The sequence below is a fragment of the Coregonus lavaretus genome (genome assembly GCF_964263955.1).
Source record: "Coregonus lavaretus genome assembly, chromosome: 27".
NCBI classification, from domain to species: domain Eukaryota; kingdom Metazoa; phylum Chordata; class Actinopteri; order Salmoniformes; family Salmonidae; genus Coregonus; species Coregonus lavaretus.
This window is the reverse complement of record NC_140014.1, coordinates 31,595,887-31,611,953: the sequence shown is the minus strand read 5'-3', so window position 1 is coordinate 31,611,953 and position 16,067 is coordinate 31,595,887.

Sequence of the window (16,067 nt, the reverse complement as noted above, 5' to 3'; positions counted from 1 at the left end):
GATTGAAATATTGACTGGCTTTCATCAAGCTGCCCACTCAAGAAAACGCTTCAAACTGTAACCAGTAATCAGTCAACCTACCAGGGTAGACAAAGACAAACAGCACAGGAATGAAATCATCAACATGTATTGATCACATCTTTACTAATGCTGCAGAAATGTGCTTGAAAGCAGTATACAGATCCATCGGATGTAGTGATCACAATATAGTAGACATATCTAGGGAAACCAAAGTTCCAAAGGCTGGGCCTAATATTGTGTATAAGAGGTCATACAATACGTTTTGTAGTGATTCCTATGTTGTTGATGTAAATAATATTTGTTGGTCCATGGTGTGTAATGAGGAGCAAACAAAAGTTGCACTTGACACATTTATGAAATTGCTTATCCCAGTTACTAATAAGCATGCACCCATTAAGAAAATGACTGTAAAAACTGTTAAATCCCTGTGGATTGATGAGGAATTGAAAAATGGTATGGTTGAGAGGGATGAGGCAAAAGGAATGCCAAATAAGTCTGGCTGCACAACCGATTGACAAACGTATTGCAAATTGAGAAATCATGTGACTAAACTGAATAAAAAGAAGAAACTACACTATGAAACAAAGATAAATGACAAAGCACCTTCAATTACATTTTGGGAAAAAGGCAAACTCAGCTCCATCATTCATTGAATCAGATGGCTCATTCATTACAAAACCGACTGATATTGCCAACTACTTTAATGATTTTTTCATTGGCAAGATTAGCAAATTTAGGCATGACATGGCAGCAACAAACGCTGACACTACACATCCAAGTATATCTGACCAAATTATGAAAGACAAGCATTGTAATTTTCAATTTCATAAAGTGAGTGTGGAAGAGGTGAAAAAACTATTGTTGTCTATCAACAATGACAAGCCACCGGGGTCTGACAACTTGGATGGAAAATGACTGAGGATAATAGCAGACGATAGTGCCACTCCTATTTGCCATATTTTCAATTTAAGTTTGAGTTTGAGTTTATTTTTACAGGGACAGTGCACATTAATCAACGTTTCAAGTCTACTAGAATGTGTGTGCCCTCAGGCTTGGAGGGAAGCAAAAGTCATTCCGCTACCTAAGAATAGTAAAGCCCCCTTTACTGCCTCAAATAGCCGACCAATCAGCCTGTTATCAACCCTTAGTAAAGTTTTGGAAAACATTGTGTTTGACCAGATACAATGCTATTTTACAGTAAACAAATTCACAACATACTTTCAACACGCTTATAGGGAAGAACATTCAACAAGTTCTTACCCAAATGACTGATGATTGGCTGAGAGAAATTGATGATAAAAAGATTGTGGGGGGTGTTTTGTTAGACTTCAGTGCTGCTTTTGACATTATCGATCATAGTCTGCTGCTGGAAAGACATATGTGTCATGGCTTTACACCCCCTGCTATATTGTGGATAAAGAGTTACCTGTCTAACAGCACACAGAGGGTGTTCTTTAATGGAAGCCTCTCCAACATAATCCAGGTATAATCAGGAATTCCCCAGGGCAGCTGTCTAGGCCCCTTACTTATTTCAATCTTTACTAACAACATGCCACTGGCTTTGAGTAAAGCCAGTGTGTCTATGTATGCGGATGACTCAACACTATACACGTCAGCTACTACAGCAACTGAAATGACTGCAACACTTAACAAAGAGCTGCAGTTAGTTTCAGAATGGGTGGCAAGGAATAAGTTAGTCCTAAATATTTAAAAAACTAAAAGCATTGTATTTGGAACAAATGATTCACCAGACCCTAAACCTCAACTAAATACTGTAATAAATAATGTGGGAATTGAGCATGTTGAGCTGACTAAACTTCTTGGAGTAACCCTGGATTGTAAACTGTCATGGTCAAAACATACTGATACAACAGTAGCTAAGATGGGGAGAAGTCTGTCCATAATAAAGCGCTGCTCTACCTTCTTAACTGCACTATCAACAAGGCAGGTCCTACAGGCTCTAGTTTTGTCGCACTTGGACTACTGTTCAGTTGTGTGGTCAGTTGCTACAAAGAGGGACTTAGGAAAATTGCAATTGGTTCAGAACAGGGCAACACGGCTGGCCCTTGGATGTGCACAGAGAGCAAACATTAATAATATGCATGTCAATCTCTCCTGGCTCAAAGTAGAGGAGAGATTGACTTCATCACTACTGGTATTTGTGAGCGGTATTGACATGTTGAAAGCCCAGAGCTGTCTGTTTAAACGACTAGCACACAGCTCAGACACTCATGCATACCCCACAAGACATGCCACCAGAGGTATCTTCACAGTCCCCAAGTCCAGAACAGACTATGGGAGGCGCATGAATACATGGAACTCTATTCCACATCAGGTAACTAATGCAAGCAGTAGAATCAGATTAAAAAAACAGATAAAAATACACCTTATGTAACAGCGGGGACTGTGAAGCAACACAAACATAGGCACAGACACATGCATACACACACATGATAACATACGTACACATGGATTTTGGGTTGTAGATATGTGGTAGTGGAGGATGGGCCTGAGGGTACAATCTTAGTATGTTGTGAATTGTGTAATGAATGTATTGTAATGTTTTTAAAATTGTATAACTGCCTTAATTTTGCCGGACCCCAGGAAGAGTAGCTGCTGCCTTGGCAGCAGTTAATGTGGATCCATAATAACTATAAATACTCCTCAATAAAAGGCACATGACAACCTGCTTGGAGTTTGCCGAAAGGCACCTAAAGGACTCTCATACCATGAGAAACAACATTCTCTGATCTGAAGAAACCAAGATTGAACTTTTTGGCCTGAATTCCAAGCGTCAAGTCTGGAGGAAACCTGGCACCATCCCTACGGTGATGCATGGTGGTGGCAGCATCATGCTGTGGGGATGTTTTTCAGTGACAGGGACTTGGAGACTAGTCAGGATCGAGGGAAAGATGAACGGAGCAAAGTACAGAGAGATCCTTGATGAAAACCTGCTCCAGAGCGCTCAGGACCTCAGACTGGGGCGAAGGTTCACCTTCCAACAGGACAACGACCCTAAGCACACAGCCAAGACAACGCAGGAGTGGCTTCAGGACAAGTCTCTGAATGTCCTTGAGTGGCCCAGCCAGAGCCCGGACTTGAACCCGATCTAACATATCTGGAGAGACCTGAAAATAGCTGTGCAGCGACGCTCCCCATCCAACCTGACAGAGCTTGAGAGGATCTGCAGAGAAGAATTGGAGAAACTCCCCAAATACAGGCGTGCCAAGTTTTTAGTGTCATACCCAAGCAGTGGTGGAAAAAGTACCCAATTGTCACACTTGAGTAAAAGTAAAGATACTTTAATAGAAAATGACTCAAGTAAAAGTGAAAGTCACCCAGTAAAATCCTACTTCAGTAAAAGTCTAAAAGTATTTGGTTTGGTACTTAAGTATCAAAAGTAAAAGTATAAATCATTTCAAATTCCTTATATTATTACGCAGCAGTGGTCGGGAGAGGTTGTGTTTTCTCTAGCAGGAGGTAAGCTTGGCTTCTTATATGGTGTTGAGTAAAGCTTAAACCATGTATTTAGATTGTAGGTAGGTAGTTGTAGTTAGGTATTGTAGGTAGTTTATTTAGGTAGTTATTGTAGGTTATTGTAGGTAATTAAGGCTAGCTAACCCACTACCTGGACCAATAAAGCTAGCTAGCTAGCGGGTAGCTACTGGTAACTTTTAGCAACGGTGGATAGTTGTTTCCAATGTTATTTCACGCTTAAGAGTACCTGTAATTAAGCCAGCTAGCTACCTACCATTCAGCTGTTTTTCTAACCTCATTATCTGAGGCATTAACGTTAGGTAGTTAGTAGCTACTGTACTTAATTACAGCTACTGATTGCAGAAGACAAATGTCTTCTTGTCTGCCACCCAGACAGCTGGCGTCAGGTAAGTTTGGCTTTATACATAGCTTGGGCTTTGTCGAGTAAGGCTTAAATTATGTATTTAGATTGTAGTTAGGTATTGTAGGTAGGCATCGTGGGCTGTTGTGGGTAGTTATTGTAGGTTAGCATTGTATTCGGCGGTGCCGGGTGTAGCACGAAGCTAGCTAGCTAGCTAACTCACCTCCTGGACTAGCTGGCGAGTAGCTATTAGCAACGGTAGCAACTAGATACAATATCCTTTTAGCCAGCTACATTTGTTCGCAGCGCCGCCGTTTTTCAAACAAAGTCAACACAACAGCCATTGCTAGCTAGCCAACACGACCAGCTAGCTGTACTGTAGCAGCTGAATACAATATATTTGTGCTAGCTAGCCAACGTTTAATTATTGCTGCGTTATGAAAGGAACTAGACACGGACACAAATTATCTGTTTAGTGTGTTAACACACTATTGGTAGTTTGTTGTAACCAAGTATTGGTGCTAAACTGTGTGTTATTGGATGCTAGCATGCTAGTTAGCTATGGCGTCATAGTTAGCTAGCTGAATAAAGTAAGTTGAGTCTATTCCTTGAAACATTGAACCGCTGTAGTTCACAACAATTCTAATTTCTAAAGTGGAAGTTGGGAGAGTTTTTATTCGGGTGGTTCAGTGAAACAATTATAGTTTCTGAGGTGGAAGTTGGGTGAGTTATATTTGGGAGTTTTGGTGAGGGAGGCCCTACTCTCTCCTTTCCCAGATGTTTAGTTCCTTTCATTCCGATCTCCTCTGCATTATTGTAGCCATTTGCTACAGCCTGTCAACTATGCCTCTGCCTATCCCTGTTCTCTCCTCTCCGCACAGGCTACACAAACGCCTCACACCGCGTGGCTGCTGCCTCTCTAACCTGGTGGTCCCTGCACGCACCCCACACCTGGAGTTCCAGGTCTCAGGCAGCCTCTGGAACTGCCGTTCTGCTGCCAACAAGGCTGACTTCATCCCAGCCTATGCTAACCTCCAGTCCCTCGACTTCCTGGCGCTGACGGAAACATGGATTACCACTGAAAACACTGCTACTCCTACTGCTCTCTCCTCGTCTGACCATGTGTTCTCGCATACCCCGAGAGCATCTGGTCAGAGGGGTGGTGGCACAGGAATCCTCATCTCTCCCAAGTGGACATTCTCAATTTTTCCCCTAACCCATCTGTCTATCTCCTCATTTGAATTCCATGCTGTCACAGTCACTAGCCCATTTAAGCTTAATATCCTTGTCATCTATCGCCCTCCAGGTTCCCTTGGAGAGTTCATCAATGAGCTTGACGCCTTGATAAGTTCCTTTCCTGAGGATGGCTCACCCCTCACAGTTTTGGGGGATTTCAACCTCCCTACGTCTACATTTGACTCATTTCTCTCTGCCTCCTTCTTTCCACTCCTCTCCTCTTTTGACCTCACCCTCTCACCGTCCCCCCCCCTACTCACAAGGCAGGCAATACGCTTGACCTCATCTTTACTAGATGCTGCTCTTCTACTAATCTCACTGCAACTCCCCTCCTTGTCTCCGACCACTACTTTGTATCCTTTTCTCTCTCGCTCTCCTCCAACACTACTCACTCTGCCCCTACACAGATGGTAATGCGCCGCCGCAACCTTCGCTCTCTCTCTCCCACTACTCTCTCCTCTTCCATCCTATCATCTCTTCCCTCTGCTCAATCCTTCTCCCTCCAATCTCCTGATTCTGCCTCCTCAACCCTCCTCTTCTCCCTTTCTGCATCCTTTGACTCTCTGTGTCCCCTATCCTCCCGGCCGGCTCGGTCCTCCCCTCCAGCTCCGTGGCTTGATGACTCATTGCGAGCTCACAGAACAGAGCTCCGGGCAGCGGAGCGGAAATGGAAGAAAACTAAACTCCCTGCCGACCTGGCATCTTTTCACTCCCTCCTCTCTACATTTTCTTCATCTGTTTCTGCTGCTAAGGCCACTTTCTACCACTCTAAATTCCAAGCATCTGCCTCTAACCCTAGGAAGCTCTTTGCCACATTCTCCTCCCTGCTGAATCCTCCCCCCCCCCCCCCCCCCTCCTCTCTCTCTGTGGATGACTTCGTCAACCACTTTGAAAAGAAGGTTGACGACATCCGATCCTCGTTTGTTAAGTCTAATGACACTGCTGGTCCTGCTCACACTGCCCTACCCTATGCTTTGACTTCTTTCTCCCCTCTCTCTCCAGATCAAATCCTGCGACTTGTGACTGCAGGCCGCCCAACAACCTGCCCGCTTGACCCCATCCCCTCCTTTCTTCTCCAGACCATCTCCGGTGACCTTCTCCCCTACCTCACCTCGCTGATCAACTCATCCTTGACCGCTGGCTATGTCCCTTCCGTCTTCAAGAGAGCGAGAGTTGCACCCCTTCTCAAAAAACCAACACTCGATCCCACTGATGTCAACAACTACAGACCAGTATCCCTTCTTTCTTTTCTTTCCAAAACTATTGAGCGTGCCGTCTTTAGCCAACTCTCTTGCTATCTCTCTCAGAATGACCTTCTTGATCCAAACCAGTCAGGTTTCAGGACTGGTCATTCAACTGAGACTGCTCTTCTCTGTGTCACGGAGGCTCTCCGCACTGCTAAAGCTAACTCTCTCTCCTCTGCTCTTGTCCTTCTAGACCTGTCTGCTGCCTTTGATACTGTGAACCATCAGATCCTCCTCTCCACCCTCTCCGAGCTGGGCATCTCCGGCGCGGCTCACTCCTGGATTGCGTCCTACCTGACCGGTCGCTCCTACCAAGTGGCGTGGCGAGAAGCTGTCTCCGCACCACATGCTCTCACCACTGGTGTCCCCCAGGGCTCAGTTCTAGGCCCTCTCCTATTCTCCCTATACACCAAGTCACTTGGCTCTGTCATATCCTCACATGGCCTCTCCTATCATTGCTACGCTGACGATACACAACTAATCTTCTCCTTTCCCCCTTCTGATAACCAGGTGGCGAATCGCATCTCTGCATGTCTGGCAGACATATCAGTATGGATGACGGATCACCACCTCAAGCTGAACCTTGGCAAGACGGAGCTGCTCTTCCTCCCGGGGAAGGACTGCCCGTTCCATGATCTCGCCATCACGGTTGACAACTCCGTTGTGTCCTCCTCCCAGAGTGCGAAGAGCCTTGGCGTGACCCTGGACAACACCCTGTCGTTCTCCGCTAACATCAAGGCGGTGACCCGATCCTGCAGGTTCATGCTCTACAACATTCGGAGAGTACGACCCTGCCTTACACAGGAAGCGGCACAGGTCCTAATCCAGGCACTTGTCATCTCCCGTCTGGATTACTGCAACTCGCTGTTGGCTGGGCTCCCTGCCTGTGCCATTAAACCCCTACAACTCATCCAGAATGCCGCAGCCCGTCTGGTGTTCAACCTTCCCAAGTTCTCTCACGTCACCCCGCTCCTCCGCACACTCCACTGGCTTCCAGTTGAAGCTCACATCTGTTACAAGACCATGGTGCTTGCCTATGGAGCTGTGAGGGGATCGGCACCTCTGTACCTTCAGGCTCTGATCAGTCCCTACACCCAAACGACGGCATTGCGTTCATCCACCTCTGGCCTGCTGGCTCCCCTTCCTCTGCGGAAGCATAGTTCCCGCTCAGCCCAGTCAAAACTGTTCGCTGCTCTGGCACCCCAATGGTGGAACAAGCTCCCTCACGACGCCAGGACAGCGGAGTCACTCACCACCTTCCGGAGACATTTGAAACCCCACCTCTTTAAGGAATACCTGGGATAGGATAAAGTAATCCTTCTACCCCCCCCCCCTAAAAAATAAATAAATAAATAAAAAATGTGTAAAGTGGTTATCCCACTGGCTATAGGGTGAATGCACCAATTTGTAAGTCGCTCTGGATAAGAGCGTCTGCTAAATGACGTAAATGTAAATGTAATATTAAGCAAACCAGACGGCACCATATTCTTGTTTTTTTTATTTACTTACGGATAGCCAGGGGCACTCGCCAACCCTCAGACATAATTTACAAACAAAGCATGTGTTTAGTGAGTCCACCAGCTCAGAGGCAGTAGGCATGACCAGGGATGTTCTCTTGATAAGTGTGTGAATTAGACCACTGTCCTGTCCTGCTAAGCATTCAAAATGTAACGAGTACTTTTGGGTGCCAGGGAAAATGTATGGAGTAAAAAGTACATAATTTTCATTAGGAATGTAGTGAAGTAAAAGTATAAAGTTGTCAAAAATATAAATAGTAAAGTAAAGTACAGATACCCCAAAAACCTACTTAAGTAGTACTTTCAAGTATTTATACCTAAGTACTTTACATCACTGTACCCAAGAAGATGTGAGGCTGTAATCGCTGCCAAAGGTGCTTCAACAAAGTACTGAGTAAAGGGTCTGAATACTTATGTAAATGTGATATTTCAGTTTTTATTTGTAATACATTTGCAAACATTTCTAAAAACCTGTTTATGTTTTGTCATTATGGGGTATTGTGTGTAGATTGATGAAGGGGGAAAACGATTTAATCAATTTTAGAAAAAGGCTGTAACGTAACAAAATGTGGAAAAAGTGAAGGTTTCTGAATACTTTCCGAATGCACTGTAAATACTAGTGTATTCACTGTAGTGTTTTTTCAGACTTTACTGATGTCATGCGTCAGTGTGTAGCGGTAGGACGGAGTCAGGCGCAGGACACAGAACTTAGTAAACGACGTACTTTACTTAACAAAAGTAACAGAGCATATCTTCCACGCAGGGAAGAAAAAAATACCAGCTCACAAGAAAGACAGCAAAACAACGAACAATCACGCACAACATGAGGAAACCAGAGGGTAAAATAGGGAAACAAATTAATGTGATGGGAATCAGGTGTGTGCAATCAAGACAAAACAAGTAGAACACAGAAACATAGATCGGTGGCAGCTAGTACTCCGGTGGCTGAATTCGTGACAACTGAGGTATTCACTGTAGTCTTTTTCTGACTAAAGTACAGTAAATACTGCAGTATTTACTGTTATATACTGTAGTATTTACAGGTAACTATAGTATAAATACTGTGGTAAAAAAAACTGTAGTAATACCATAGTAATTAAAGTAGTGTTTTTTGTGGATTGTTGTATACTGCAGTATTTACTGTTTTTGTGGACTGTACTATACTGTAATATTTACTGTAGTGTTTTAGCAGAAACTACTGTAGTATTTACTATAGTGTCTTTGTTTTATTATCTTTGACATAGAAGTGGAGGCTTTCTCCTTCTGGAAACCTATTGGAGAAATACTAAAAGAGCACATTTTCCATCTAGGTAGGTAGGCCTGAACGGATAGATCATAATAATAATACGTCATTTAGCAGATGCTTTTATCCAAAGCGACTTACAGTTATGTGTGCATACATTTTTACGTATGGGTGGTCCCGGGGATTGAACCCACTACCCTGGCGTTACAAGCGCCATGCTCTACCAATTGAGCTACACTTTTCTATAACATGTAGGTAGGTCTGAACAGATAGTTCAGTGCTTCTTCTCTTTCTATAAACTGTAGGGAACACAATACAGGGTCTATATTTGGAATGTAGGTTTCTCACTTTTGGAATGGGCAGGGTATATGCAAATTAATACTGTAGTATTTACTATAGTTTAAAAAATGGTTTTGCTTACTGTAGTGTTTTTGAGGACGTTACTGTATTATTTACTACAGTGCTTTTTTTGCGGGTAATACTGTAGTTGAAAAGGACTGGCTAGGACTAGGGTGGGCTGTAAGTTAGGTTCAGGGCTGTTGCTACCGCTATGGTACATGATGTTACAGGAGTGAGGAGGTGGAATCCAATACTTGATTTTATTACACACAACACATTGGGTTGTTTGGAGGTTATGGAATTGTTGTGATTTTTGGTCAGTCACACACAACAAAGAAGGTTCAAAGGCAAGATGGCCACCCCATGGAATCACCAGCACAACTGAAAGCTAAGAGGGAAAACTGCAGCCTAAATAGTGCAGGTATCTCAATTAGTTCAGTGGGAACAGGTATGGTAATTACCAGGGAGGGGCGTACCCAGAGTAGAGGAAAAACCTGGTTGCTGCCATGAGCCTTTGTAACAGTAGTATTTACTATAGTATTCTACAACATTCTATAGTGAGTACTACACATGATTGAGGGATAATACAGTGTGTAGCTTAGTATTCTACAGTATACTACAGTTTACAATATAATTCTATAGTAAGTACTGTAGTATTCTATAGTAAACTGTAGTATTTCTTTCATTTGGGAATGATTGAAGGGAGTTGGCATTATAGCACAAACAGACTGGCACTCACTCACAGTTCTATGTATCATCATCATTATTATCATTAGAGAATACAGATATGAACATATTTACGATTAAACATGTTTATTTTCTCACTCGATAATTTTTTTAAATATATTTTGGTCCTGCATTTTTGACAAGGAGTATGTGGGGGTGCATGCTGTGTGCTTGTTTCTACAGTATGTGTGATATGAAGCCAGCTAGGACACTGCATGAGTGGGTGTAGCCGAGTGGGTGAATCATGCAGTAGACTATCTGCCAGGTGCTAGCTACATCTGACACCCTCGCTCTTCCTTATCGGCTGCCATCAATTGATATTTGAATGATAGACCCATCTAACTGGGCACACACTTGTTGAATCGACATTGTTTCCATGTCGTTTCAATTAAATAACGTTGAACCAACGTGGAATAGACGTCTGTGCCCAGTGGGATCAGACAATTCTTGAATGAGGGACAATAAGCTGTGTAAGCCATGGCAACGAGAGAGCACTAAAGGAAATGGCTATTGTGGTTAGATGACAGAGGGAAGAATAGAGTGAGGGAGAAGGTGTTTTGATAATGGAGAAATTGAATTGTAGGAGGTTTCTACAGGTGTCGCTTATGTAACTGGGCAGGCAGGCAATGTGCTGTGCTGCGGATGGAGTGTGCTATTTTAAAAGGCGTTTTAGCTGAGAGAGAGAGAGAGAGAGAGAGAGGCAGTGTGGGCTGAGACTTCAGAACACAGACGGGGGGATAGAACCTGTGAGAGAGAGTAAAAAGAGATGATTTCAGAAAAAGGAGTGCTTTTGAATTTATCTGTATTTTTGTTGTAGCTTTTGAACCGTACAAAGATTGTTGTGGCCTTTTGAATTGTATAAAGGTTGTTGTTGCCTTTATATTGTGTAAAGCATGCAGTTGGAAAAGGGGTATTGAATTGTCTGTGGTGGCGATGCAAATACTGTTTTGTTGAAGAGTGAGAGGTGATTTCATTTGCATGGTGTTCTGAGTGAGTGAGGTGAACGTTGCACATTTCAAAATGACTGAGAGTGGGTGTCGTTGCTTTTGTTATGGCCATCGGCCTCTGAGTCATGAGAACAATAAACATTCAATTGAATAGGTTAGAAACAGGTTTCCTTTGATATTCTATACTGCCATTTTTATTGGGGACTAGACCTGACCTAGCCTACTACTAAGCCCTCTACATAGAGTTAGGGGTTCTGGACAGTGCCTTAATTATTTAAAAAAATACATATGAATATATGTATCTTTAAAAATACACACATTTTCATCCCTGTATGTATTTGGACAGTGAAGCTAAAATTCTAAATTTGCCTCTATACATATTGTTCATATGAGGTGAGAGTACAGAATGTCACCTTTTATTTGAGGTAATTTTCATACATACAGTATCAGTTTTACCGTTTAGAAATGAAAGCACTTTATGTACCTAGTCCCCCCATTTGAAGACTTCATAAGTATTTGGACTAATTCACTTATTCCTTGCACACTATAACTACATCAAGCTTGTGACTACAAACTTGTTGGATGCATTTGCAGGGCCGGATTAAGAAATCATAGGCCCCGGGGTGTGATGGGTGAGTTGAAGGAGTCAGGCGCAGGAGGGTAAATCACAGAATAACAGGATTTATTCCGGAAAACAGAGTTACGCAGTAATGCGTCAAAACAGTCCAGGCGCACTGGAACCAACAAGGCACACTGGGAAAATAACCCGGGGATACAAAATACAAGGAGCTCCACCGAGCTTCACTATCCTCACAATAAACAATCACACACAAAGACAAGGGGGCAGAGGGAACACTTATACAGGTACTGATGAGGGGATATGAACCAGGTGTGTGTAAGGAACAAGACAAAACCAATGGAATGATGAAATGAGGAGCGGTAGTGGCTAGAAGGCTGGTGATGACAAACGCCGAAGCCTGCCCGAACAAGGAGAGGTGGCAGCTTCGGAGGGAGTCGTGACACAGGGTTACAAAACCCTTCTATGGATTATATGTTTATGGCCACAAAGCAACAAGCTATAGCCTATATTTGGTGCACATGCTGCCCAAACTGCAGCCTTCCCGACACTTTTTGTTGGTGTTTCGTTAATTTTGGCAAAAACCTGTATGTGCGTGTGATAATACTTAATCCAGAAAAAAAACTATTGATCTTCTGTGCCTAAATTATGTTCCCTGGTGTATTTTGAACATTGAGAGTGGACTTCTGTGGTTGGATTGTCACGATCGTTGAGAGACGGGTCAGACCAAGGTGCAGCGTGGTATGCGTACATGTTTATTAAGACGAATAAACACTTGACAAAATAACAAAACAACGAAAATGTGAAGTCCTATGGGCTATACACACAACAAGCCTAACAGGAACACAAACAAGATCCCACAACTAAGGTAGGCAACATGGCTGCCTAAGTATGATCCCCAATCAGAGACAACGATAGACAGCTGCCTCTGATCGGGAACCACACCCGGCCAACATAGAAATACAAAACTAGATCAACACATAGAAATTCACACCGTGACCAAACCAACTAAAGACAACCGGCCTCTCAAGGCCAGGGCGTGACATGGATAAAAAACCTACTCAGTCCAAGGTTTTTCTTTATTTTTACTATTTTCTACATTGTAGAATAATAGTGAAGACATCAACACTATGAAATAACACATATGGAATCATGTAGTAGCCAAAGAAGTGTTGAACAAATCAAAATATATTTTATATTTGAGATTCTTCAAAGTAGCCACCCTTTGCCTTGATGACAGCTTTGCACACTCTTGGCATTCTCTCAACCAGCTTCACCTGGAATGCTTTTCCAACAGTCTTGAAGGAGTTCCCACATATGCTGAGCACTTGTTGGCTGCTTTTCCTTCACTCTACGGTCCAACTCATCCAAAACCATCTCAATTGGGTTAAGGTCGGGTGATTGTGGAGGCCAGGTTATCTGATGCAGCACTCCATCACTCTCCTTCTTGGTCAAAAAGCCCTTACACAGCCTGGAGGTGTGTTGGGTCATTGTCCTGTTGAAAAACAAATGATAGTCCCACTAAGCGCAAACCAGATGGGTTGGCGTATCGCTGCAGAATGCTGTGGTAGCCATACTGGTTAAGTTATGCCCTCACTTCCCTGTGTTCCCTTGCTCAGTTTTCTCTGCTAGTTTCACCATGCCAAGCAGTACTAATCAGTGTCTGATCGCGGGACGTATGGACAGGTACGTGAGAAGTTTTCTCCCTGTTTAGTTATTATTTCAGTCATAGTTAGTATTTCGTATTTTTGGCTGTCCGCCTGTTTTTTGGGTCTTATTTGCTCCGCCTTTCCTTTTCGCGTAAAGTCCGTTATTTTGTATCCTGGCTTCAGGACCATCAGTAAAGATCCTTGTTTCACCATCTCTGCCTACTGCCTACTGTCTAACCTGCACCGCACCTGGGTCACACCTCACACCAACCCTTTCAGAGATAATCTGTTCACCTACTATGCGTCTCACAAAGACACGGCAGTTGGAACCTCTATAACAGGCAGTGTCAGAGGAAGGCCCTAAAAATTGTCAAAGACTCCACCACCCAAGTCATAGACTGATCTCTCTGTTACCGCATGGCAAGCGGTACCGATGCACCAAGTCTGGAACCAACAGGACCCTGAACAGCTTATACCCCCAAGCCATAAGACTACTAAATAGTTAACCAAAAAGCTACCCGGAATGCATTGACCCTCTTTGCACTAACTCTTTTGACTCATCACATATGCTGCTGCTACTGTTTATTTTCTATCCTGTTGCCTAATCACTTTACCCCTACCTATACAGTATGTACAGTTGAAGTCTGAAGTTTTCATACACCTTAGCCAAATACATTTAAACTCAGTTTTTCACAATTCCTGACATTTAATCCTAGTAAAAATTCCCTGTCTTAGGTCAGTTAGGATCACCACTTTATTTTAAGAATGTGAAATGTCAGAATAATAGTAGAGAGAATGATTTATTTCAGCTTTTATTTCTTTCATCACATTCACAGTGGGTCTGAAGTTTACATACACTCAATTAGTATTTGGTAGAATTGCCTTTAAATTGTTTAACTTGGGTCAAACGTTTCGGGTAGCCTTCCACAAGCTTCCCACAATAAATTGGGTAAATTGTGGCCCATTCCTCCTGACAGAGCTGGTGTAACTGAGTCAGGTTTGTAGGCCTCCTTGCTCGCACACCTTTTTCAGTTCTGCCCACAAATGTTCTATAGGATTGAGGTCAGGGCTTTGTGATGGCCACTCCAATATCTTGACTTTGTTGTCCTTAAGCCATTTTGCCACAACTTTGGAAGTATGCTTGGGGTCATTGTCCATTTGGAAGACCCATTTGTGACCAAGCTTTAACTTCCTGACTGATGTCTTGAGATGTTGCTTCAATATATCCACATAATTTTCCTTCCTCATGATGCCATCTATTTTGTGAAGTGGACCAGTCCCTCCTGCAGCAAAGCACCCCCACAACATGATGCTGCCACCCCCGTTCTTCACGGTTGGGATGGTGTTCTTCGGCTTGCAAGCGTTCTCCTTTTTCCTTCAAACATAATGATGGTCATTAAGGCCAAACAGTTCTATTTTTGTTTCATCAGACCAGAGGACATTTCTCAAAAAAGTACAATCTTTGTCCCCATGTGCAGTTGCAAACCGTAGTCTGGCTTTTTTATGGCGGTTTTAGAGCAGTTGCTTCTTCCTTGCTGAGCGGCCTTTCAGGTTATGTCGATATAGGACTCGTTTTTACTGTGGATATAGATACTTTTGAACCTGTTTGCTCCAGCATCTTCACAAGGTCCTTTGCTGTTGTTCTGGGATTGATTTGCACTTTTCACACAAAGTACGTTCATCTCTAGGAGATAGAACGCGTCTCCTTCCTGAGCGGTATGACAGTTGCGTGGTCCCGTGGTGTTTATACTTGCGTACTATTGTTTGTACAGATGAACGTGATACCTTCAGGCATTTGGAAATTGCTCCCAAGGATTAACCAGACTTGTGGAGGTCTACAATTTCTTTTCTGAGGTCTTGGCTAATTTCTTTTGATTTTCCCATAGGTTTGAAGGTAGGCTTTGAAATACATCCACAGGTACACCTCCAATTGACTGAAATGATGTCAATTAGCCTATCAGAAGCTTCTAAAGCCATGACATCATTTTCTGGAATTTTCCAAGCTGTTTAAAGGCACAGTCAACTTAGTGTATGTAAACTTCTGACCCACTGGAATTGTGATACAGTGAATTATAAGTGAAATAATCAGTCTGTAAACAATTGTTGGCAAAATGACTTGTGTCATGCACAAAGTAGATGTCCTAACCAACTTGCCAAAACTATAGTTTGTTAACAAGAAATTTGTGGAGTGGTTGAAAAACAGGTTTTAATGACTCCAACCTACGTGTATGTAAACTTCTGACTTCAACTGTACCAGGAAAAATCCCACATAGACCATACAAGAAAAACATACATAAAAATAAATGCTTAACATCATGACATCATCCAAGAAAATACATTGCCTCCTAACAATTCCTAAGTTACATGTAGACTACAATATAGGTAGATGACTGGAGTGGAGCAGCTGACCGGCGCTGGAGGCTCTGGACTGCAGACCGTCGCAGTAGGCTCCGGGCCATGGACCATCACTGGAGGCTTCGTGCCATTCATCATCACTGGAGGCTTCGTGCCATGGATCATCACTGGAGGCTTTGTGCCATGGATCATCACTGGAGGCTTTGTGCCATGGATCATCACTGGAGGCTTCGGGCCATGGATCATCACTGGAGGCTTCGGGCCATGGATCATCACTGGAGGCTTCGGGCCATGGATCATCACTGGAGGCTTCATGCCATGGATCATCACTGGAGGCTTCATGCCATGGATCATCACTGGAGGCTTCATGCCATG